The following is a 23,216-nucleotide window of genomic DNA, read 5'->3' on the forward strand; positions in this document are numbered from 1 at the left end:
GGTGGGAGGGTCTGGTGCCTGCTTTCTGGTGTGTGGATCTGAGTCTTTTCCCTCTGATGAGCAGGGCCCCGTCAGGTGGTGTGTTTTAGGGTGTCTGTGAGCTTAATATGGCTTTAGGTAGTCTACGTGCTGATGGGTGGGTTTGTGTTCCTGTCTTGTTTGTAGTTTGATGTGAGGTATCTAGCACTGGCAGTTGTAGGCAGTCAGGTGAAGCCAAGTCTTAGACTCTGATAGAGGCCTCCATGAGAGTTCTCTGCAGTTAATATTCCCTGTGGCTGATGACTCTAGTAGTCTAGCTTCCTGGACTCAATGCTCCCTCCCCAGAGCCTCAGACTTGACTTTTGGTCAAGGAATCCAGACTCCAGAGGTTGCTCGTCTGGGCACCAGTTATGTTGGGATCCTTGTAGTCCTTTCTGGTGTCCAAGGTCTTCTGTTAGTATTCAGCTAGTCTTCTGTGGGAATTATTGCATCTATTGATGTATTCCTGATACATCTGTGGAAAGAGGTGCACTCCATGTCCTTCTACTTCACTGCCATCTTTTCTTCCCCATTCTTTATTGTTTTTTGAGCAACTTCCATACTGTTTTCCACAGTGGCTGCACCAACTTACATTGCCACCAACAGTGTAAAAGGGTTCCCTTTCCTCCATACCCCCTCCAGCATTTGTTATTTGTAGGTTTTTTTTTTTTTAATTTAAAGGTTTTTATTAGGGGATATACATAGCACTGTTACTGTTGATAAGACACTTTTACATTGTGATGTTCTTTATTACGGAAGCTATATAATTCTGTAGTTCAGGCCATTGATACAAAGTGACATTTTAGGGATTTGTCTGACCCTTTAAGTTAGATATCAATGAAGACTGGTAGACACATCATTAATAAGCATGTTTATACTTCATCGAATGTTATGGTCTTCATTTATTCCAATTGTGCTTCCTTTGGCAGACAGCTATTATGTTTTACTTTAGTGCCATGGATTGCAGAGAACTTGCATTTGCCAAGGAATAATCTCCTAAGATGCAATGTCATGAATTAGAATGGTGTAGTCTAACTCAATGAAGTCATAATTTCTTTGCACTTGCTTGAAAGTTTGAATTTTTGCCATTTTATACCATGTAGTTTCAGTAGAATTTTGCCATATTATATAACCACAGGCAACACAGGCTAAATGTCGAACTGGCTTCATTTCCGGAGGCACATTTCCAAAACTGTCTGGAATATTTTGTGCTTCTGGTGGTTCCTTCATAGACTTCAGTCTTTGATAAAATGTGTTATCTTCCTCATCTGGGTTCTTTCTAATTTCTCCTTCAAATGTGAAATTGACTTCTGGTGCAGCATCTTGTCCCATTGGAGGGTACAGTACTTCAGCTGTGCAATTCACTGTAACTTGTTTTTTGATAATTTCTTCCAAAGAAAATTTAAGGCGATACTTATGTCCTCTTCCTGGAATATCCTCTAGGCTGGCTTGTTTGACTGTCTGCACCAGAAACACCTTGTGGGGGTCCCCTGCTGGTAGTTGATGCAGCTCTCTACCACCGAGGCTGCCCTGGAGGCTGGGTAGTGGGTCGGAGGTATTTCCGGGTCGGAGGTATTTCCATTCTTGGTGAGCAGCAGCTGGGCTTGTGTGGGGCTGTTCAAGCTTAACACCAAGGGAAATGTGCCCCGCGTCTTGCCTGCTGCTCTAGGTTTTTTTTAAATGATGGCCATTCCAACCAGTGTGAAGCGGTACCTCACTGCAATTGTGCATTTGCATTTCTTTAATAATTAGTGATGATGAGTATCTTTTCATGTACCTGTTGGCTATCTGTATATCTTCTTTGGAGAAATGTTTATTTAGGTCATCTGCCCAATTATTGATTGAGTTATTTGTTATTTGTATTGAGTTGTATGAGCTGTTTGTATATTTGGGAAATTAAGCCCTTGTCAGGCTCATCATTTGCTAATATTTTCTCCCAGTCCATAAGTTGTATTTTCATTTTGATTATGGTTTTCTTTTCTGTGCAAAAGGGTATAAGTTTGATTAGGTCCTGTTTCTTTTTTGCTTTTACAGTAAGTCCCCTACATATGAAGAAGTTCTATTCTGAGAACATGTTTCTAAGTCCAGTTTGTTTGTAAGTCCAACAAAGTTAGCCTAGGTACCCAACTTACACAATTGGCTGTATAATACTGTACCATAATAGGTTTATAATACTTTTCCCACAAACAATGTATAAAAAACAAACACAAAAAATAAAGAAAACATTTTTGATCTTATGTACAGTACCTTGAAAACTGCAGTAGCACAGTACAACAGCTGGCATACTAGGGCTGGCATTGAGTGAACAGGCAAGAAGTGTTACTGACTGGAGGAGGGAGAGGAGGTGGGAGATGGTAGAGATGAAGGATCATCAGCAATTGGAGACAGAGGGCAAGCTGCAATTTCACTCATGCCTAACATTGATGGCACAGGTTCTGCTTCCTTGCTGGAATTCAATTCTATCTACCTTATTGAAAAAATAATCCATTGATGTCTGGGCAGTAGCTCCTTTTTTCTCATCATAGGTGACAAGGTGGCACTGGATTGCATTCTGAATGGCTGCTGCTACCTTCGTGTACCATTCTATGTTTGGGTCCTGTGCCTCAAAAACTAACAGTGCCTCCTCAAATAAAGAAAATCCCCTTGCCATTTCCTGTGTCGTGAATCTCTTCAGTTTTTCAATTACTTCTTCCTCTTGTCCTCTTCATTCTTTCTCTGGGCCTGCAGTTCTATCAGGTCTTCATTAGTAAGCTCCCCATGTTTCACAGCAAGGAGTTCAATGAAGTCAACCTCTTGTAGATCTAGCTCCAGCTTCTTGCTGAGGGTCACTACGTTGCTGAAGACCTCTTCGGACTACTCATCTATCTTCTCAAATCCACAAAAATCATGAACAAATTGTGGGCGAAGGTTCTTCCAAACACCATTCATGGTGGCGGTTATAACCTCACACCAAGAAAGTCAATGTTTTTTATGTCCTTGTAGATATTATAGTCCTCCAAAATTGTCGCAAGGTTGTTCCTGATTCATCACTCACCTTACTACCTGATGAAAAGTGTGACATAAATAATATTTCTTGAAAGTTGCTATCACTCCCTGGTCCATAGGTTGGATGAGTGACATAGTATTTGGTGGCAGATGCACTACTTTGATGTCGGGATGAAAGCGTCCATGAATGGGGTTGGCCCAGAGCATTGTGAAGCAGCAATAGAATGTTGAATGGGATGTCCTTCTCCAAGCTATATTTCTCTAACTCTTGGATAAAGCGGTGGAAAAAACAGTCCTGGAAAATGGCCTGTGTAACCCAGGCTTTGGGGTTACTCTTCCACACAACCGGAAGAGAGCCCTTGGCTATGTTTTTAAGGGTTCTTGGGTTCTCTCAGTGATAAACTAAGAGAGACTTCAGCTTCATATCACTGGAAGCATTGCCACCAAACAACAGAGTTAGCCTATGCTTTGCTTCTTTATAGCCTGGCATCAACTTTTCCTCCTTACTGATATTTGGTCTGGCATTCTTTTCCAATACAGTTGTGTCTCATCCACATTAAAACCCTGTTTGGGGACTTTCTAGGTGGTGCAGTGGGTAAGAATCCACCTGCCAAAGCAGGGGACATGGGTTCGATCCCTGCCTCAGGAAGATACTACATGCCAGGGAGCAACTAAGCCCGTGCGCCACAACTATTGAGCCTGTGCTCTAGAGCCCGTGAGCCACAACTATGGAGCCCATGTGCTGCAACTACTGAAGTCCATGCACCTAGAGCCCGTGCTCTGCAACAAGAGGCCACTGCACCACAAGGAAGAGTAGCCCCCGCTCGCCGCAACTAGAGAAAGCCTGTGTACAGCAACAAAGACCCAACACAACCAATAAAATAAATAAATAAATAAATAAATAAATAAATAAATAAATAAATAAATAAATTTATATTAAAAACAAAAAAACCAAAAAACCCTGTTTGGGTAAATACACACATTGATTAATAATTTCTCAAAGCATTTCATGAAATTCCTGGGCAACCTCCATATTTGCACTTGCTGCCTCTCCACTTCACTTTTACATTGTGAATATTGTCTCTAGCCTTGAACTGATGAAAACAGCTATGGCTGGCATTAAAATATGTGCCCTCTGATTCTTTGCTGTGTTTCTTCTTCAAGTCTTCATAAAGGCTTTTAGCTTTCTCTTGAATCAGCATTAAGCTGAGCAGGACTCGATGCTGATGTTGATCCTGCATCCACACACTGAGAGGTTTCTCCATCTCCTCCATCACTTTTCCATGCTTTGATATTTTGTCAATATCATTGGCACAGCAGACTTCACGTTTCATGATCTTGTCCTTGTTCTTTAGAATCATGCCACTGGTTGAATGATTCATTTTATAAGAATGAGTGCTGTCTAACATCTTTTTGCCTCACTCCACTCTCTCAATTATTTTCTTTTTTGTTTCCATCATTATCTCTTGGGGCTTCTTAGCAGTACCAGCTACATCACCACTGCTTTTACACCTGCTTCCAGCCATCTTAAGCTTGAAGTAAAGGTACTGTACTACTGTACTCTATACAGTACTGTAAAGTACACAAAAGCACAAAAGACGATATACACCAGACGTGAGCTTAATTTACATGATCGGACATGAGAGTGCATGTTTGCATCTTTGAAAATTTGCAACTTGAAGGTTCATATGTAGGGGACTTACTGTATTTGTACTGCTTTGGGAGATCTACCTAGGAAAACTTTGATATGATTTATGTCAGAGAATGTTTTCCTTATGTTCTCTTCTAGGAGTTTTATGGTGCAGCTGTCCAACTTTCAAAATACCACTTTGCTGAAGAGACTGTCTTTTCCCCATTGTATATTCTTGCCTCCTTTGTCAAAGGTTAATTGATCATGGTGTATGGGTTTATTTCTGGGCTCTCTATTCTGTTCCTTGATCCATATGTCTGTTTTTTTTGCCAGTACCATGCTGTTTTGATTGCTATAACTTTGTAGTATTGTCTGTAGTCAGGGAGGGTTATGCCTCCTGCTTTGTTCTTTTTCCTCAGGATTGTGTTGACAATTATGAATTTTTATGTTTCCATATACATTTTACAATTATTTGTTCTAGTTCTTTGAAAAATGTTATGGATCATTTGATAGGGATCACATTAAATCTGTAGATTGCTTTGGGTAGTATGGCCATTTTAACACTATTAATTCTTCCAGTCCAAGAGCGTGGAATGTCTTTCCATTTCTTTGAATCATCTTCCATTTCTTTTACTAATGTTTTGTAGTTCTCAGCATATAAGTCTTTCACCTCCTTGGTGAGGTTTATTCCTAAGTATTTTGTTTGATTTTTTTTATGTCATTTTTTTAACCTGTTTTTTTTTTTAAGAAATTTTATTGAGATATAATCGACATACAATAAACTGTATATATTTAAAGTGTACAATTTGATATATTTTTTCTTATTAGTACTGTATATATGGCAATTTCAATCTCCCAAGTCTTCCCACCCCAACCCCCCCCCCAGCTTTTTCAACTTGGTGTCCATGTGTTTGTTCTCTACATCTGTGTCTGTTTATGTTGATGCCATTTTAAAAGGGATCATTTGTTTACATTCCCTTTCTGATATTTCATTGTTAATGTAAAGAAATGCAACCAATTTATGTATGTTAATCTTGTATCTTGCTACTTTGCTGAATTTGTCGATCAGTTCTAGTAGTTTTTGTGTGGAATTTTTAGGGTTTCCTTTATATATATTATCATGTCATCTGCATATAATGACATGTCTACCTCTTTCCTTCCAATTTGGATACCTTTTATTTCTTTTGCTTGTCTGATTGCTGTGACTAGGACTTACAATACTATATTGAAGAGAAGTGATGAGAGTGGGCATCTTTGTCTTGTTCCAGATTTTAGTGGGCAGGCTTTTAGCTTTTGAACTTTGAGCATTATACTGGCTGTAGGTATGTCATAAATTGCTTTTATTATGTTGAGGTATGTTCTGTCTAGACCCACTTTGGTAAGTGTTTTTATCATGAATGGATGTTGAATTTTTCAAATGCTTTTTTGGCATCTATTGAGATGATCATTTGGTTTTCGCTTTTCCTTTGTTGATGGGGTGTATCACATTGATTGATTTGTGTATATTGAAACATCTTTGTGACACTGGGGTGAATCATATTTGGTCGTGGTGTATGATCTTATTATGTGTTGCTGGATTTGGTTTTCAATATTCTGTTGAGAATTTTTGCATCTATATTTATCAGAGATATTGGCCTATAATTTTCTTTTTTGATAGTGTCTTTTTTTTAAGGCTTTATTGAATTTGTTACAATATTGCTTCTGTTTTATGTTTTGGTTTCTTGCCTGTGAAGCATGTGGGATCTTAGCTCCCCGACCAGGGATTGGATCCCCATCTCCTGCACTGGAAGGAGAAATCTTAACTGCTAGACCACCAGAGTAATCCCCATATGATTTTGATATCAGGGTGATGGCAGCTTCATAGAATGTCTTTGAAAGTATTCCTTACTTATAAATCTTCTGGAAGAGTCTGAGAAGAATCAGTATAAGTTTTTCTTTGTATGTTTGGTAGAATTTGCCTGTGAAACCATCTAATCCTGGAGTTTCATTGATAGGGAGTTTTTTAAATTACAGATTCTATTTCACTTCAAGTGATCAGTTTGTTCAAGTTATCTATTTCTTTTTGATTCAGTTTTGGTTGGCTGTAAAAAAAATACATTTTTAGAAAATGTTAGCACCTAAATATTTACCATGTAGTAGACTACAAGAAGGCAAAGAAAAAAATTAAGATATTTTTCAAATACAAAAAGTATTGAAATATTGTTTAAGAAATTGAGATAATATTAATTACAATAATGACAAACTGTTCTAAGCTTAAAGACTACTTTATCTAAGATGCATTGATTGCTTTATTGTTTTTAAATACATGGAATGTATTCTCCTTTCTAATTTAATTCTTTTATTTTACCTGTATATTGTGAAAAAATTCAGTTGCACATAATGCAAAAAAAAATTACACTTTAATAGGAGATATTAGTCCATTTACATTTACTATAGCTCTAAAAATACTTCGGTTTACATTTACCATGTTGTTGTGTGCTCTTTTTTAAACCTAGTCTATTTTCATTATTTTCTATCTTAACTATTTTGTATTAATAAAAAAAAAATAAGACTCCTTTCTACCCCTCCTCTTTGATGATTATATATGAAGTATATCTTATTTATTAATCTCAAATTTTCAGCTTACACTTAAAAAGTAATCACAATGTCAAGTATTTAATACCTTTCACTTCCACCTTGAGAAAACATGGACATTAAAATGCTAATATAATTACCTTCCCTAGTCTATATTTTTTTACTTTGTGTTATATATAAAAAACTAAAACCATGCATGGTTTATAAGAAAATGACAAATTTCAGAAAATTCAGAAACTAAATACGCTCTGTATATAGCTTCTAGACAAAGATAGAAAATCGCTAGACACTCAGAGGCCCCCTGGTTCCCATTCTAGTGATTCCCCTTAAGGTTTATATTGTTCTGGTGTCTAACAAAAAGATCACTTTACCTGTATTTTGTATTTTACATAAATGATATGATGCAGTATAACCACTTTTGGGTTGGGCTATTTTATTCCTTATGTTGTTTGTGAATACACCTATGTGGTTGCCTGTTGCTGTGATCCTGCATGGCCACTGTGGCATATGATTCCATAGTGTAAATATTTAACTATTAATTAATTCATTGCAATGTGTTTAACAATGTGAGTGATTTCCAGTTTGTATCTATTGAGAGTAGCACTGGTATATAAATTCTAGAACTTGTGCTTTGGGGGTATGTGTATCGATTATTGCTCAGTATGTATGTAGTAGTAAAATTTTCAAGTCACAGGTTTCTTGTGTTTATCTTTTTAGATACTTGTAAATATTTTCAAAACATCTGTATGAATTTTCATCCTCAGCAGCAGTGAATGACATTCAAGGATGATACACATTTTTGCCAAACTTGATAATACCTGTCATTTTCCTTTGAGCTTTCTGGTTGGTGGGAGTTAATTCCAGGTATTGGTTTTGTTGTATTTCATTGACTACTAAGAAGCCAAGCATCTTTCTATATGTTTACTTAACATTCTGTATTCTCTTTTTTGAAATTTCTTTTGGTATATTTTCACCATTTTTGCTGTTGCATTATCTTCTTATTGAAGGACTTCTAATTTAGGAGTTTTTTATATATGCTTGTATGAGTTCGTCTCTCTTTCTGTCTCTCCTTCTCTGTCTTTAGATGATTGTCAGTTTTTAATGTTAATAATATCTAATTTGTTATTTTCCTATTTATTTATTATCTTTAAATAAATAAATTTATTTATTTATTATTTATTTATTTATTTAGTGCTGTGTTGGGTCTTTGTTGCTGCGCATGGGCTTTCTTTAGTTGTGGCGAGCAGGGGTTACTCTTTGTTGCAGTGCATGGGCTTCTCATTGCGGTGACTTCTGTTGTTGTGGAACACAGGCTTTAGGTGCGTGGGCTTCAATAATTGTGGCATGTGGGCTCAGTAGTTGCGGCTCATGGGCTCTAGAGCACAGGCTCAGTAGTTGTGTCACACAGGTTTAGTTGCTTTGCAGCATGTGGTATCTTCCTGGACCAGGGATTGAACCTGTGTCTCATGCATTGGCAGGCAGAGTCTTAACCACTGCGCCTCCAGGGAACTCCTTTTCCTACTTAATTATTTAGTGTTATTCCTATTTATATATGTAGTCTTCTCATCAGTAGCAGAACTCATTATTTATTCTAATCCACAGAGATGTCTTCTTTTCTTCAATAAATCTTATTGTTGAGCTCTAAATTTAAATTAACTTTTCAAACAAAATAAATATGTTGTATCACAGTGAAAATTAATTTTTTCTATGACAGCTGAAAGATTACGTTTATTCAGAAAATGTTGTATTCAGCTTTCTTTTCATTGGCTCCTACCTCGCATTGATTCACAGAAGTAAACATCACTTCATCCCTGGATCTGACTTTTCTCTGACGTCTCATGGCCATTCTCACCAATGCTTCTTGCCTCCTGAAATCCTTAGCAATCCCATCATACCACATAAAAAAACCTTCCTTGGGCCTTTTTCCTCAGGAGATTGATTATTCCCGCATTTTAAATGGGAGATTGCAATAGGTTAGGAGAAAATTCCCCAAGGGTCTCTTTTTTTGTTTTTACCTCCTGTGTCAGCCTCTGCTTGAATTCTCTGTTCACAGATTTTTGTACAACACATTGATGGAAGATGCCAGTTGTTTCTCTCCTTGGGGCAAAAGACAGATTAATTACCTGAAAAATAAAATAAAGATGGTATCTTTCTCTGTTCCAGTGTTGGGTAGGATTGCTTGCATCCTAATTGCACAGTACCCAACTGGACTACTTTACATCACCCCATGAGACTTTTGTGTGAAAGTGGCACAGAAAAAAAAATATAAAACTATTGCTGCTGATTTGCATCATAAAAATATTTTTTTGTCTCATTTAAAATATATTTTTTTATAAAATCCAAAAATGTGTCAGGCTAAGGTATTGGAATTTCAAATATGGTAAAATCTAAGAACCTTCAAATTTCTTTCCAGTTTTGGTGATGATGGGATGCTGTGAGAGATATGACTTCATTAAACAGAAAAGAGAAGATTCCTTCATAGGTCTGATTGGGGAATATGAAAATATTCCCTGGAAAAAGTTGGACATTCTCTAGTTCTCAAGTCTTGGGTAAGATGGTAGTAAGGGCCCTTCTTTGTTCTATGTGTGAATCCAGATAATTGTGAGAGGTGGGGATAAAACAAGCAGCTTAATATCCTTTATATTTGTTTGTTTTACTACTAGTAGAAAGAGGAACGGTCAACGTGTCACCGTGGTTGATATAGCCAATAAGCTGCTTGAAACTACACAGAAATATACCTGCCTGTATTTTCTGTGCAGTTAGCCTCTCTTTTGGTGTGCCCTGACACCTCCCTTAACTTATATACCAACTCTCACAGCATTAAGCAGAAATGCAAAGAAATCTATTCTTTGGAATTATGAGGAAGGGAAGAGTTGAAAATTTTATAGCATGTTTTAAACAGGTATACATGTCACCATCCTTTTCTATGTGATGCCATTCATGGAGGGTCAGTAGGTTCAGGGGTTCTGGAAGCACCAAGGTCTGTGGGGTTAATCATGGCTGTATTCATGGGCAGAAAAAGAGAAGGGCCTTCTTTTGGTCACTTTCTCGATGCTCATAGCTACAAAAAGAAGAAGGCAGTAGAAACCTTAGAGAGAAGAGCCAACACTAAATGAAATGTTCTAATTAGTCTAGGCAACCTCTCATGGTAGCCTCCCATAGCTCCTTGAGTCCCTACATACTTGCACAAGGGATAGTGTAATATTACCAGAGCACGTGACTCCTTCAGATTAACATTCTTGCAATTGAAAAAAATAAAAACAGGTTCAAGTGATAGGGTTTGAAATGGGTTCACAGTTGGCGGGAAACTACTGTAACAATGTAGACAGAATCCTTTGGATGGATTCATCAGGTTGGGTTTTTTTGTTTGTTTGTTTTTGCTGCTTCAGAATCTGTAGTAGAGATTGGTATGCTCCATGATGTGGTCCCGCATCTTATAAGTTTGAAGTGGAATACCCCATTAGGAAGACATGCACATAAGGAAGATCAGTAAGTCAAACTCCCCTGCCCTCCATGAGCAATGAGTGCTAAAGGATTTAGCCCAAGTGTCTTCATCCTTTGATGTCCTAAAATTTTCACTATATGAATGATGTTTTGTTTGTTTGCAGGTCAGGAGGCTTGGTCTCAATATCCCTGTTTAAAAAGTGTTATCACATGTCTGCCAGAAAGAATAGGTGACAACATGCTGGAAAAAATTGAGAGTTATCCTTAACTATTAAGGGATTTGCAGCAACATGGATGGACCTAGAGGTTGTTATACTGAGTGCAGCAAGTCAGAAACAGAAAGACAAATATCATATGATATTGCTTATACATTGCTTATATTGCTTATCATATGATATTGCTATTAAAAAAGGTACAAATGAACTTATTTACAAAAGAGAAGTAGAGTCATTGATGTGGAAGACAAACTTATGGTTACCAGGGGATAAGTGGGGGAGGGATAAATTGGGAGACTGGGACTGACATATACACACTAGTATATATAAAATAGATAACTATTGATAATAAGGAGCTGCTGTATGGCACAGGGAAATGTACTCAATGCTCTGTAGTGGCCTATACGGGAAAAGAGTCTTAAGAAACAAACAATTAAGGGTTTGGGGATTAAATAATAAATATGTGTGTGCAAAACCTTTAACATGAAAGAAAAAATGTATTAACTCCGTGGTCCCTGTTATGGTGTAAACATTTTGTACCTCTAATTTTCAAATTTTGAAACCCAGCTCCCATGTTGATGGTACTAGGAGGTGGGCTTTTTGGAGGTGATTAGGTCATGAGCCAGAGACCTCAAACATGGGATTAGTGACCTAATAAATGTACCTCACAGAAGCTCTTATGCGCAGTCCATCATTTCATTGCAGAGCCAGAAGACCCACATTATGAACAAGAAATTTGTCCCTCACCAGACACTAGGTCAGCTGGTAACTTGTTCTTGAACTCTTCAGCCTCAGCCGTTATGAGAAAAAAAAATTCTGTTTCTTTATAAACTACGAAGTCTCTCGTATGTTGTTTTAACAGCCAAAGAGCTGACTGAGGAGAAATATCTGTGAGCTCGAAGATATATCAAGAGAAACCTTCAGATCTCAAAGGAAAAGAGAAAATGGGCAGGAAAGAAATCAATAGAACAGAATAATCGATAATTGTGGAACAACAAAAAATGCTATGACATATAAGTAATGGGTATCGCAGGAGGAGAATAAAGATAACAAAGAATGGAAAATATTTTTTAAAAATGACTGAGAATTTCCCCCAAATGAATGTTTGATGCCAAAACCACAACATCCAATCTCAGAGGAAAATATGAATAGCAAAGAAAACTAGTGACCAATATCTTTCAGGAACATCCATGCAAAAATCCTCAACAAAATATTAACAAATTGAATCCAACAATGTTTTGAGAGAATTTTATATCATGAATGAGAGGGATTAATCCCAGGCATGCAAGGCTGGTTCAACATTCTGAAATCAAATAATTATATCCATCATATCAACAACCTAAAGAAGACAATCACTGGCATATCAATAGATTCAGAAGACCTTTGAAAAAATTCAACACCCTTTCTTCATAAAACTCTCAGTTAAAGAAATAGACTGGACTTTTCTCAAGTGATAACAAAAATCTACAAAAATACTTTTATCTTACCTCATGGTAAAAAACATGAAGCTTTTCCACTAAGATCAGGTAAAAAACAAGGATGTCCCCTTTCATCACTCCTTTTCAATATTTTACTCCAAGTCTTTGCTAATGCAATAAGGTATGAAAAGAATAAAGTTAATACAGATTGGGTAGAAAAAAATAAAAGCAGCCCAAATAAAAAGTGGACTAACAAATTTCACGGACACCTCGCCAAAGAAAATAGACACTTTGCATATAAGTGTATGGAAGAATAATCCAGATTCCATGCTACTATTAAAAACCAAATTAAAAATACAATTATATACTGCTATATAACACTTAGAATGCCCCAAATGTGAGCAATGACAAGAACAAATGCTGTAGAGGATGTGGAACAATAGGAAATCTCATTTGTTATTGGTGGAAATGAAAAATCATAAAGCTACTTTGGTAGTCAGATTGACTCTTGCTATAGTATTGAACAGTCTCTTACCATACAATCCAGCAAGAGTTCTCATGGATATATACTGAAAGTCGTTTAAAACATACGTCCAGACAAAAAACCCCCTGCAAATGGATATTTATAGCATCTTATTTAATATTGCCAAACTGTGAATGAACCTAAGGTGTCCTCAAATAAATGAAAGAAATAATATACTATTAAGATATTCTGGGAGTGGAATGACATGGAACACTAAAAAAGTAAGCTGTCAAGCCATAAAAATACACGGAAATTCTTTTTTTTTATTTTTGAAGCATTGGTGATTTTTTTTTAATTTAAATTTTATTGGAGTATAGCTGATTTACAATGTTGTGTTAGTTTCAGTTGCACAGCAAGTGATTCAGTTACATATATACATATATGCATTCTTTTTCAGATTCTTCTCTCATTAACGTGTTCCCAGAATAGTGAGTAGAGTTCCCAGTGCTATACAGTGGGTCCTTTTGCTTATCTATCTTATATGTATATTACTGTTTGTTCATCCCTAGCTGCTTATATATACCTGCCACCCAACTTTCCCCTTTGGTAACCATAAATTTGTTCTTTAAGTCAGTGAGTCTGTATATGTTTTCTAAGTTAGTTTATTTGAATCACTTTTTAGATTCCACCTGTAAGTGATATACGATATTTGTCTTACTCTGTCAGACTAACTTCACTTAGTATGATCATCTCTAGGTCCATCCATGTTACTGCAAATGGCATTATTTTGTTCTGTTTTATGGCTGAGTCATATTCCATTGTATATATATGTATACAATATACCACATATCTTTACCCATTCATCTCTGGATGGACATTTTGTTTGCTTCCGTGTCTTGGCTGCTGTAAGTAGTGCTGCGGCGAACATTGGGGAAGATGTGTCTTTTGGATTTATGCTTTTCTTCAGATATGCCTGCAAGAGTGAACTTGTTGGATAGTCTGGTAGCTCTATATTATTTCATTTCATTTCATTTCATTTCAATTTTTTGGAGTATACTTGATTTATAGCATTACATTGTTTTAGACTTGGTGATGAAGACCTTTCTGCCTGTTGCCAGGTGACACCTCTTTGTGGTGTTGATTTGCACTTCCTGGATACTTGGTTGAATAAAAAGGACATTCTGGTTTTTCCATAAGATCTTAGGGCTGCACTAATATCTTATGGAAAAACCCCAACACCCTTTTTTGGCTTACCCAGTCATTGGTGATGTTGAGAAGCTTTTTCTGTGCTTTAATGGAGAGTAAAATCTACCTCTTGAAATCAGGTATCTGCATTCTGCATTGTTTTCCAGTGCCCTTCGATGACTTACCCCAAGACATTTTTCAAGGGCGAGTGTCATTCCAAGTCTGCAGGCTTTGGGAATTGCCAGGCCCCTGAGAACTGGTTTTCAACTTGCTCTTTTGGAAAGTGGCCACAAGGCAGCAGCGTTGCTTCAAGCCCCATTCTGGTTACTGGGGCAACAACCTGAGCCTCCAGGTAAGTCCTCCATTTTGGGGGAAGGGCAGTGGCCTCTTCCTGTGCAAAAGCACCAGGGCTCATGTCTCATTCATTTCCCCACTTCTCGTTCGTCACCTGGAGAATTTCTAAGCTGAGCCAAACCAACTTTGAAGGAGCTGTCTTCCCCCTGTAGGGAGAAGCTAAAAAAAGAGACTGGAGGGAAGAGATGTGGAGATTAGGTGACTTTTCCAATCTCTTCCTGCCCAGAGGGTCCATTATCCTTTGGGTGTCCCAGGCATGTTTGAGCTGTAGGTTGGCTTTCCTGCCCCTGGACATTTGAGACCTACACAGTGAGGATCAGGCAGTCCTACTCTAGGGCCATCCGAGTTGCTGTAACTGCAGTAATTTCATTCCTTTCATGACTGCGTAATATTACATTGGATATATGTAGCACATCTTCTTTATATATTTTTTCCTTCAAAGGACATTTATGTTGTTTCCAGGCCTAGGCTCTGTAAACAAAGCTGCACTAAATGTTGGGGTGCCTTTTTTCTCATTGACTTATGGTACTGCCAAGATCTCTGCCCAGGAGTGGACGTGCTGTATCCTTTGTAGCTCTATTGTTGAGACTTAAAAAAAAAACTCCCTACTGTTTTCCAGAGTGGCCGTGAGCATTGTACATTCCCATCATCAGAGTAGCAGGGTTCCCTTTTCTCCTCACCCTGTCCAGCATTGCTTGTTTTTTGACTTTGTGCCGATGCCACTCCAGCTGGGAGGAGCTGATGCCTCTTTGTTGTGTTGATTTGCATTTCTGGCATGTTTGGCTGGCGAAAAAGGACGTTCGGCTTTTCATAATATCTTATGGAAAAACCAGTACGCCATACTTGGACACACCAGCCACAGGCGAGGTTGATCAGCTCTTCCTGGGCTTTACTGGCAAGTCCAGTCTACCTCTTGAAATCCTTTTCCTGCAGTTCTGCCTCATTTTCAGAGTCTCTTAATGACTTACCCCCAGGACATTTTTCAAGGACAGGTGTCATTTCCAACCCAGCAGGCCTTGGGAATTGCTGTGTCCCTGAGCCCAGGTTTTCAACTTGCTGTTCTGGGAAGCAGCCACAAGGAGGCAGCATTGCTTGGCGCCCCACTCTGGTTACTGGGGCAACCTGAGCCTTAGGGTAAGTCCTCCTCTTTTGGGAAGAAGGGTGGCCTGTTCCTGTCCAAACACACCAGGGCTTCTGTCTCTTTACTTCCCATGCTTACTGTTCATCCCCCAGAGAAATTGAAAGCCATGCAAAACTGGCTTCGAGGGTGCTGTCTTCCCACTGTGGGGGAACTCTGAGGAAAGAGGCTGGGGGCGGAATGTGGAGATGATGTTATTTTTCCAAGCTCTTCCAGCCCAGAGGGTCCACCATTTCTTGGGTGTCTCAGGCATGTTTGAGCAGTAGATTGGCTCCCCTGCACCCACAGATTTGGCACCTAGATAGTGGGTTTCAGGCAGTCCAACTCTAGGGCCGTCCCCTTTGCGGCAGCTGGCCTGATTTCATTCATTGCATGCAGGAATACGATTCCATTGTTCATATGGAGCACGTGTTTTTGATCCATTTTTACTTCCTAGGGCATTTAGGTTGCTTCCAGATCTTGGCTTTTGTAAACACAGCTGTCCTAAATGTTGGGATGCCTGAGTCTCATCGATATGTGGGTCTCACGAGATCTCTGCCCAGGAGTGGACATGCCATATCCTCTGTAAATCTATCTTTGAGCCTTTCTTAGGAAATCCCTACTGTTCTCCAGCGTGGCCGTGAACAATGTACATTCTGACCATCAGAGTAGCAGCATTCCGTTTCTCCTGGCCCTCTGCAGCATTTCTTGTTTTTTGAATTTGTGCCAGTGGCCATTTGGGTTGCAGCGAGGTGATGCCTCTTTGTTGTGTTGATTTGCGATTCAAGCATGTTTGCCTGGCCAAAAAGGGCACTCAGGTTTTTCCATAATACCTTAAGGAGAAAGCCGTATGACTTTCTGGCCATACTAGTCCCTGGTGATGTTGAGCAGCTCTTCCTGTCCCTTTGTTGTGCGACCAGTCTACCTCTTGAAATCCGGTTTCTGCAATTCTGCCTTATTTTCAAGTGCCTTTTAATGACTTACCCCAAGACATTTTTCGAGGGCAGGTGTCTTTACCAACTCTGCAGGCCTTGGGAATTGCCGTGCCCCTCAGACCTGGCTTTTAGCTTGCAAATTTGGGAAGCAGCCACAAGGCAGCAGCATTGCTTCAAGCCCCACAGTAGTTACTGGAATTAACTGAGCCTTAGGGTAATTCCTCCATATTTAGGGAACAACGGTGACCTCTTCCAGTCCAGACACACCAGGGCTTCTGTCTCTTTCCTTCCCCCACTTCACGTTCATCCTCCGGAGAAATTCCAAGCTGTGCAAAACCAATTCGGAGGGTGCTACCTCCCTCTGTGGGGAGACTCTGAGGAAAGAGGCTATAGGGGAGAGATGTGGTGATGAGGTGACTTTTCCAAGCTTTTCCCACCCAGACGTCACCCATTTTTTGCGTGTCCCAGGCATGTGTGGCCTGTAGGTTGGCTCTGCTGTACCCATAGATTTGGGACATAGGCAGTCAGGATGAGGAAGTCCAACCCTGGGGCTATCTCTGTTGCTGCTACTGGACTGATTTCATTCATTGCGTGGCTGAGTACCATTCCATTGACCATAGGAACACATCTTTTTGATCCATTTTTCCTTCCAAGGACATTGAGGTGGTTGGTTTCCTGGTCAAGGCTCTCTAGAACATAGCTGCCCTAATTGATGGGATGCCTGTGTCTTTTCGATGTATGTTTCTCCTGAGATCTCCGCCCAGGAGTGGATGTCTCGTATCCTCTGTAGCTCTATCATTGAGTCTTTTTAAGGAAATCCCTACTGTTTTCAAGAGTGGCCGTGAACAATGTACGTTCTGACCATCTGAAGAGCAGGGTTCCCTTTTCTTCTTACCCTCTCCAGCATTTCTTCTTTTTCCAAGGTGTCGATGGCCATCTGGGTTTTGGCGAGGTGATGCCTCTCTCTCATGTTGATTTGAGTTTCAGGCATGTTTGGCTGGCCAAAAAGGGCATTTGGGTTTTTCCATAAGACATTAGGGAAAAACCTTAAAGCCCTTTTTGGCCAGACCAGTCACTGGCGATATTGAGCAGCTCTTCCTGTGCTTTAGTGGGGACGCCAGTCTATCTCTTGAAATCAGGTTCCTGCAATTCTGCCTTGTTTTTGAGTGCTTTTTCATTACTTAAGCCTAAAACATTTTTTGAGGGCATGTTTCATTTCCAACCCTACAGGCCTTGGAAATTGCCGTGCCCCTGAGCCCCGGTTTTCAACTTCCTGTTTCGAGAAGTGGCCACAAGGCGGCAGCATTGCTTTGAGCCCCACGCAGTTTACTGGAGCCACCTGAGCCTTTGGTTAAGTCCTCCTCCTTTTTGGGAGAGTCCTGTCCAAACCCATCAGGGCTTGTGTCTCTTTCCTTCTCCTGCTTCCTGTTCACCCCCTGGAGAAATTCCAAGCTGTGCAAAACCGGTTCCAAGGGTGCTATCTTCCCCCCGTGGGGATACTCTGAGGAAAGAGGCTAAAGGGGGGAGATGTGGAGATGAGGTGACTTTTCGAAGCTCTTCAGGCCCAGCGTGACCCCATGTTTTGGGTGTCCCAGGCATGTTTAAGTGGTAGGTTGCCTCCCTTGCGGCCGCAGATTTGGGAGCTAGGTATAGGGGATGAGGATGTCCAACTCTAGGGCCATCCCTGTTGCTGCAACTGGCCTGATTTCATTCATTGCATGCCTGAGTATGATTACATTGTCCATATGCAGCACATCTTTTGGATCCATTTTTTCCTTCCAAGGTCATTTAGGTTGCTTCTTGGACTAGGCTCTTGTAAACACAGCTACCCTAAATTTGGGGTGCTTGTGTCTCGTTGACGTGTGGTTCTCCTAAGATCTCCAGCCAGGAGTGGATGTACCCCATCTTCTATAGCTCTGGTTACCAATGCAACCTGAGCCTTTGGGTAAGCTCTCTACATTTTGGGTAGGAGGTGGCCTTTTCCTGTCCAAACACACTAGGGCTTTTGTCTCTTTTCTTTTCTCACTTCCTGTTCATCCCCTTGCGAAATTCCAAACTGTGCGAAACTGGTTCTGAGGGTGCTGTCTTCCCATGGTGGGGACAGTCTGAGATAAGAGGCTGGAAGGGGCAGATGTGGAGTTGAGGTGACTTTTCCAAGCTCTTCCTGCCCAGAGGACCCGATTTTTGGGTATCCCATGCATGTTTGTGGTGTAGGATGTCTCCCATGCGCCCAGAAATTTGGGCATTAGGTAGTGGGGATGAGGAAGTCGAACACTTGGGCCATCCCAGTTGCTGCAGCTGGCCAGATTGTATTCATTGCATAGCTGAGTACCATTCCATTGTCCAGCGGCTTTTTTGACACATTTTTTTCCTCCAAAGGGCATTTGGGTTGCTTTCTGGTCTAGGCTCTTGTATACACAACTGCTCTAAGTGTTGGGGTGCCTGTTACTTGTCGATGTATGGTTGCTCCGAGATCTCCGCCCAGGAGTGGACGTGCCGTATCCTCTGTAGCTCTATCCTTGAGTATTTTTCAGGAAATCCCTACTGTTCTCCGGAGTGGCTGTGAACAATGTCCATTCCGACCACGAGAGTAGTAGTCCCTTTTCTCCTTACCCTCTCCAGCATTTCTTGTTTATCGAATTTGTGCCGATGGCCATTTGGGTTTTGTCGAGGTGATGCGTCTTTGTCTTGTTGATTTGTGTTTCAGACATGTTTGGCTGGGCAAAAAGGGTGTTTGGGTTTTTATATAAGATATTAGAGAAAAACCCTAAGCTCTTATGTCAAGACCAGTCACTGGCGATGTTGAGCAGCTCTTCCTGTGCTCTTGTGGTCAGTTCAGTCTACTTCTTGAAATCCTGTTCCTGTCATTCTGCCTTGTTTTTGAGTGCCTATTCATGACTTAACTCCAAGACATTTTTTGAGAACAGGTTTCATTTCCAACCCTGCAAGCCTTGGGAGTTGCTGTGCCCCTAAGCCCTGGTTTTTGACTTCCTGTTTTGAGAAGCATCCACAAGGTGGCAGCATTGCTTTGAGCCCCACTCTGGTTCCTGGGACCACCTGAGCCTTTGGGTAATTCCTACTGCTTTTTGGGAAGGAGGGTGGCCTTTTCCTGTCCAAACCCACCAGGACTTGTGTCTCTTTCCTTCCCCCGCTCCCTGTTCATCACCCAGAGAAATTGCAAACCCTGCAAAAGCAGCTTCTGAAGGTACTCTCCTCTCCCCATGGGAAGACTCTGAGGAAAGAACCTGGAGGGGGGAGTTGTGGAGATGAGGTGACCTTTCCATACTCTTCCCACCCAGAGGTCCCCCATTTTTTGGTCGTCCCAGGCATGTTTGCACTGTAGGATGGCTCCACTGTGCCCAGAGATTTGGGACCTAGGTAGTGGGAATGAGGAACTCCAACACTAGGGCCAGCTGCGTTGCTGCAACTGGCCTGATTTCATTCATTGCATGGCTGAGTGTGATTGCATTGTCCATATGTAGCCTGTGTTTTTGATCCATTTTTTTCGTGCAAGGGCATTTAGGTTGCTTCTTGGTCTAGACTCTTGTAAACACAGCTGCCCGTAATGTTGGGGTGCCTGTGTCTCGTCGAAGAATGGTTCTCCCGTGATCTCCGCCCATGCATGGACATGCCGTATCCTCTGTATCTCTAGTCTTGAGACCTTTTAGGAACGCCCTACTGTTCTCCAGAGTGGCCGTGAACAATGTACATTCCAACCATCAGAGTATCAGGGTTCCCTTTTTTCTTAGCCATCTTCAGCATTTCTTGTTTTTTGACTTTGTGCTGATGGCCATTCGGGTTTCAGCAAGGTGATGCCTCTCTGTCGTGTTAATTTGCGTTTCACATCTGCAATACAACTCTGGAAATTTGCTTCAAACACTGATATCTAGGTACTTCAGAGAGGAGCTAAAGCAGAGGATATAGGAGAAGGCCTGTCCCAGGAAGGCCCCACAGGGTCCTGCTCAGTTACATTATAATGTTTTTGTACAACTTTTTATGATTTTTACTATCTGTATATATTTATTGGCCTGGTGTCGATTCAGATCCTTACCTTTTTTTCTTATGGGGTTGTTGTAGAGGTCTCTGACTATTTTGAGTCCAAATCCGTCATTGGATATGTGATTTACAAATATTTTTTTCCTAGTTTGTGGCTTGTCTTTTGACTTTTTGAATAAGGTCTTTCAGAGTAGAAATCTTTAATTTTAAAGTCTGCAATACTTTTATTCTTTTGTGGACTGGATTTTTGTGTGTTAAATCTCAAAGCTTATGATCTACAGACTAAAACCAAGGTCATGTTGATTTTCTTCTATGTTTCTCTGTAATTTTCAGTTTTGCATTTTAAATACCTGTGAATAAATTTGAACGGATTTGGTGTAAGTTTTAAAGTTTGTGTCTACATTCCTTTCTTTCCATACTATTTGAAGTTATTTGTTCCTTAACCATTTTGGAGAAGTCCTGGGATATCTGGCTCTTTTTCGATTTGAATTTCCACAGTTTAATGGATTCAGCAGAACTGCCCTCAGGGGGCAGGGCCTCCACTGAACTGCGAGGGCAGCTTGGTCTGCATATTCCCACTGGCTGGCAGGCAATGTGAGCCTGCATCTCTGACCCACTGCACTAATGCACATTCTGTACGTGGACCTGACTCTGCGCACAGTTGATGGCAGCCCCGTCTCCTCAGGACCCACTGGGGCTTTGGCTTCTGGAACACGTGGGGCTGAGTCCACACTGATGGGAGACCGGTCTCCTCAGGACCTGCCGGGAGGTGGTGCCAATGAAGGAGGAGGTGAGGAAAAGTAGGGGGAAGGTTTCTGTGCGGGGCTGAGTGCTGAGGGTGTCTGTCTTCAGAGGACCCAGGAGAGGTAGGGCTTGATGTGGAAAACTGGGTTTTAGCCAGTTTTTGTGTGTGAAGTAGACAGAGTGCAGTGTTGTTCTTTGGTGTGCAGTGTCCAGTTTGCCCAGCATCGTTTATTGAGGGGACGGTCCTTTCCCTGGTGTATGTTCTTGGCTCCTTTCTTGTGACTCAACTGACCACATAACTGTAGGTTTATTTGTGGACTCTTGTTCTGTTCCTCTGGTCCCCGTGCCTGTTTTTGTGCCAGTTCCACACTTAAGAATATTCTTTGCATCAATGAGCATGGGATATCTTTCCATTTATTTGTGTCTGTTCAGTTCTTTCATCAGTGTCTTACAATTTTCAGGGTGCTTTCATGTCCTTGGTCAAATTTATACCTAGGTATTTTTTTGGATGCGATTGTAAATGGGATCGTTTTCTTAATTTCTCGTTCTGATGGCACATGATTTTTGTGGGTTGATTTTGTACCCTGCAGCTTTACTGAATTCATTTATTAGTTCTAACAGCTTTCTGGTGGTTTAATGTGGAAAACAAATTTAGAAATCCCACTGTTTCTACTACATCCAGATCATCCCACAGCACCCAAGACATAGTGGCTCCTAATATAATCTTCCCATGGTGCCTCTTGTAATATGTGGTCTCCTATAAGGGCGATTAGCATCACCACTGTGGGTGAAGTGGATCTGGGTAGGGCTTGGCCTCTATAACAAAGTTTGATGTCTGTATTTCTGGCATGGTACGACATGGTTGTTTTGAAAAGTAATTACTTTCCTGTGATTTCAAGTGTATTAAAAAACTTTATGTAGCAGTACAAAATACTCCAGTGTGTTTTACCTAATACTCTCCCAGGGAACCAGCACATAAACCCCAAAAGTGGACGTTTCATGGTTCTACCTTATAATCGTATCCACATGTCTACTTCAACCTCCATCATTGCTCCAATGGTATAGAAATGTTTTTTCCCATTCTCCAGGTTTCTTTTTCTGAAACTATTCCTGAGACCTTCTTTCGCTCGCTCATTCGTTCTTTCTCTCTTTCTCTCTCTTTCTTTCTTTCTTTTTCTTTCTTTCTTTCTTTCTCTTTCTTTCTTTCTTTCTTTCTTTCTTTTTCTTTCTTTCTTTCTTCTTTCTTTCTTTCTTTTTCTTTCTCTTTCTTTCTTTCTTTCTTTTTCTTTCTCCTTCCTTCCTTCCTTCCTTCCTTCCTTCCTTCCCTCTCTCTCTCTCCCTCCCTCCTTCCTTCCCTCTCTCTCTTTCTCTTGTCCTCCCTTCCTTCCTTCCTTCTGCTTTGTGACACATGGGATCTTTGTTTCCTGACCAGAGATTGAACTGGCACACCCTGCATTGCAAGTGTGGCATCTTAACCACTGGACCAGGAGAGTCCCATCCCCTCATTTTCAAAACCTTTATGGATTTAAAGCACACAAGATGATTATGATCTGTGTCCTTTTCAGTATGATTTCTTTGACTTAGAATGTTTTCAGTGTTTACCCATGTTGTATCATCAGTGCTTCATTTTTTTCACTGTGATTAAAAACACATAACATTTACCATTTAAACCATTTTGGATATACAGTTCTATGGCATTAACTTTATTCACGTTGTAGTACAAATAGTCTCAGCATCCATCTCCAGAACTGATTCATTTTCCCCAAAGGGAAACTCTGTATCAGTTTCTCTACATTTTTGCCAACATTTGTTATTTTTAGTTTTCTTGATTTTAGACCTTCTAGTGTTTGGAAGGTATAGCATTATGGTATTAATTTGCATTTCCATCATGACTAATGATGTTTAACATCTTTTTCACGTGCTTGTTGACTATTTGTGTGTCTTATCTGGAGAACGGTCTATTCAAGTCCTTTTTTCATTTAAAAAATTGGGTTGTTTGCTGGGGCCTGCAGCGCCCCCTGACCCAAGCCTAGCCCGGACACGCGCTCCTCCTGGCAGCGTTGGTCTAGATGAGTCCAGCCTGGAGCGGTCTCCGCGCTGCCCCAGAAGCCGGCACACCCGGGCATCGCTAGCGGCCT

At 40.5% G+C, this 23,216-nt stretch overlaps 1 pseudogene; it reads right to left on the minus strand.

Annotated features, from left to right (window-relative positions):
* Window positions 1-920: 920 nt before the first annotated feature.
* On the minus strand, window positions 921-23,204 carry LOC130857652 (latexin-like; annotated as a pseudogene).
* Between the last annotated feature and the right edge of the window lie 12 nt (window positions 23,205-23,216).

The sequence above is a fragment of the Hippopotamus amphibius genome, chromosome 7, assembly GCF_030028045.1.
Source record: "Hippopotamus amphibius kiboko isolate mHipAmp2 chromosome 7, mHipAmp2.hap2, whole genome shotgun sequence".
Lineage (NCBI taxonomy): Eukaryota > Metazoa > Chordata > Mammalia > Artiodactyla > Hippopotamidae > Hippopotamus > Hippopotamus amphibius.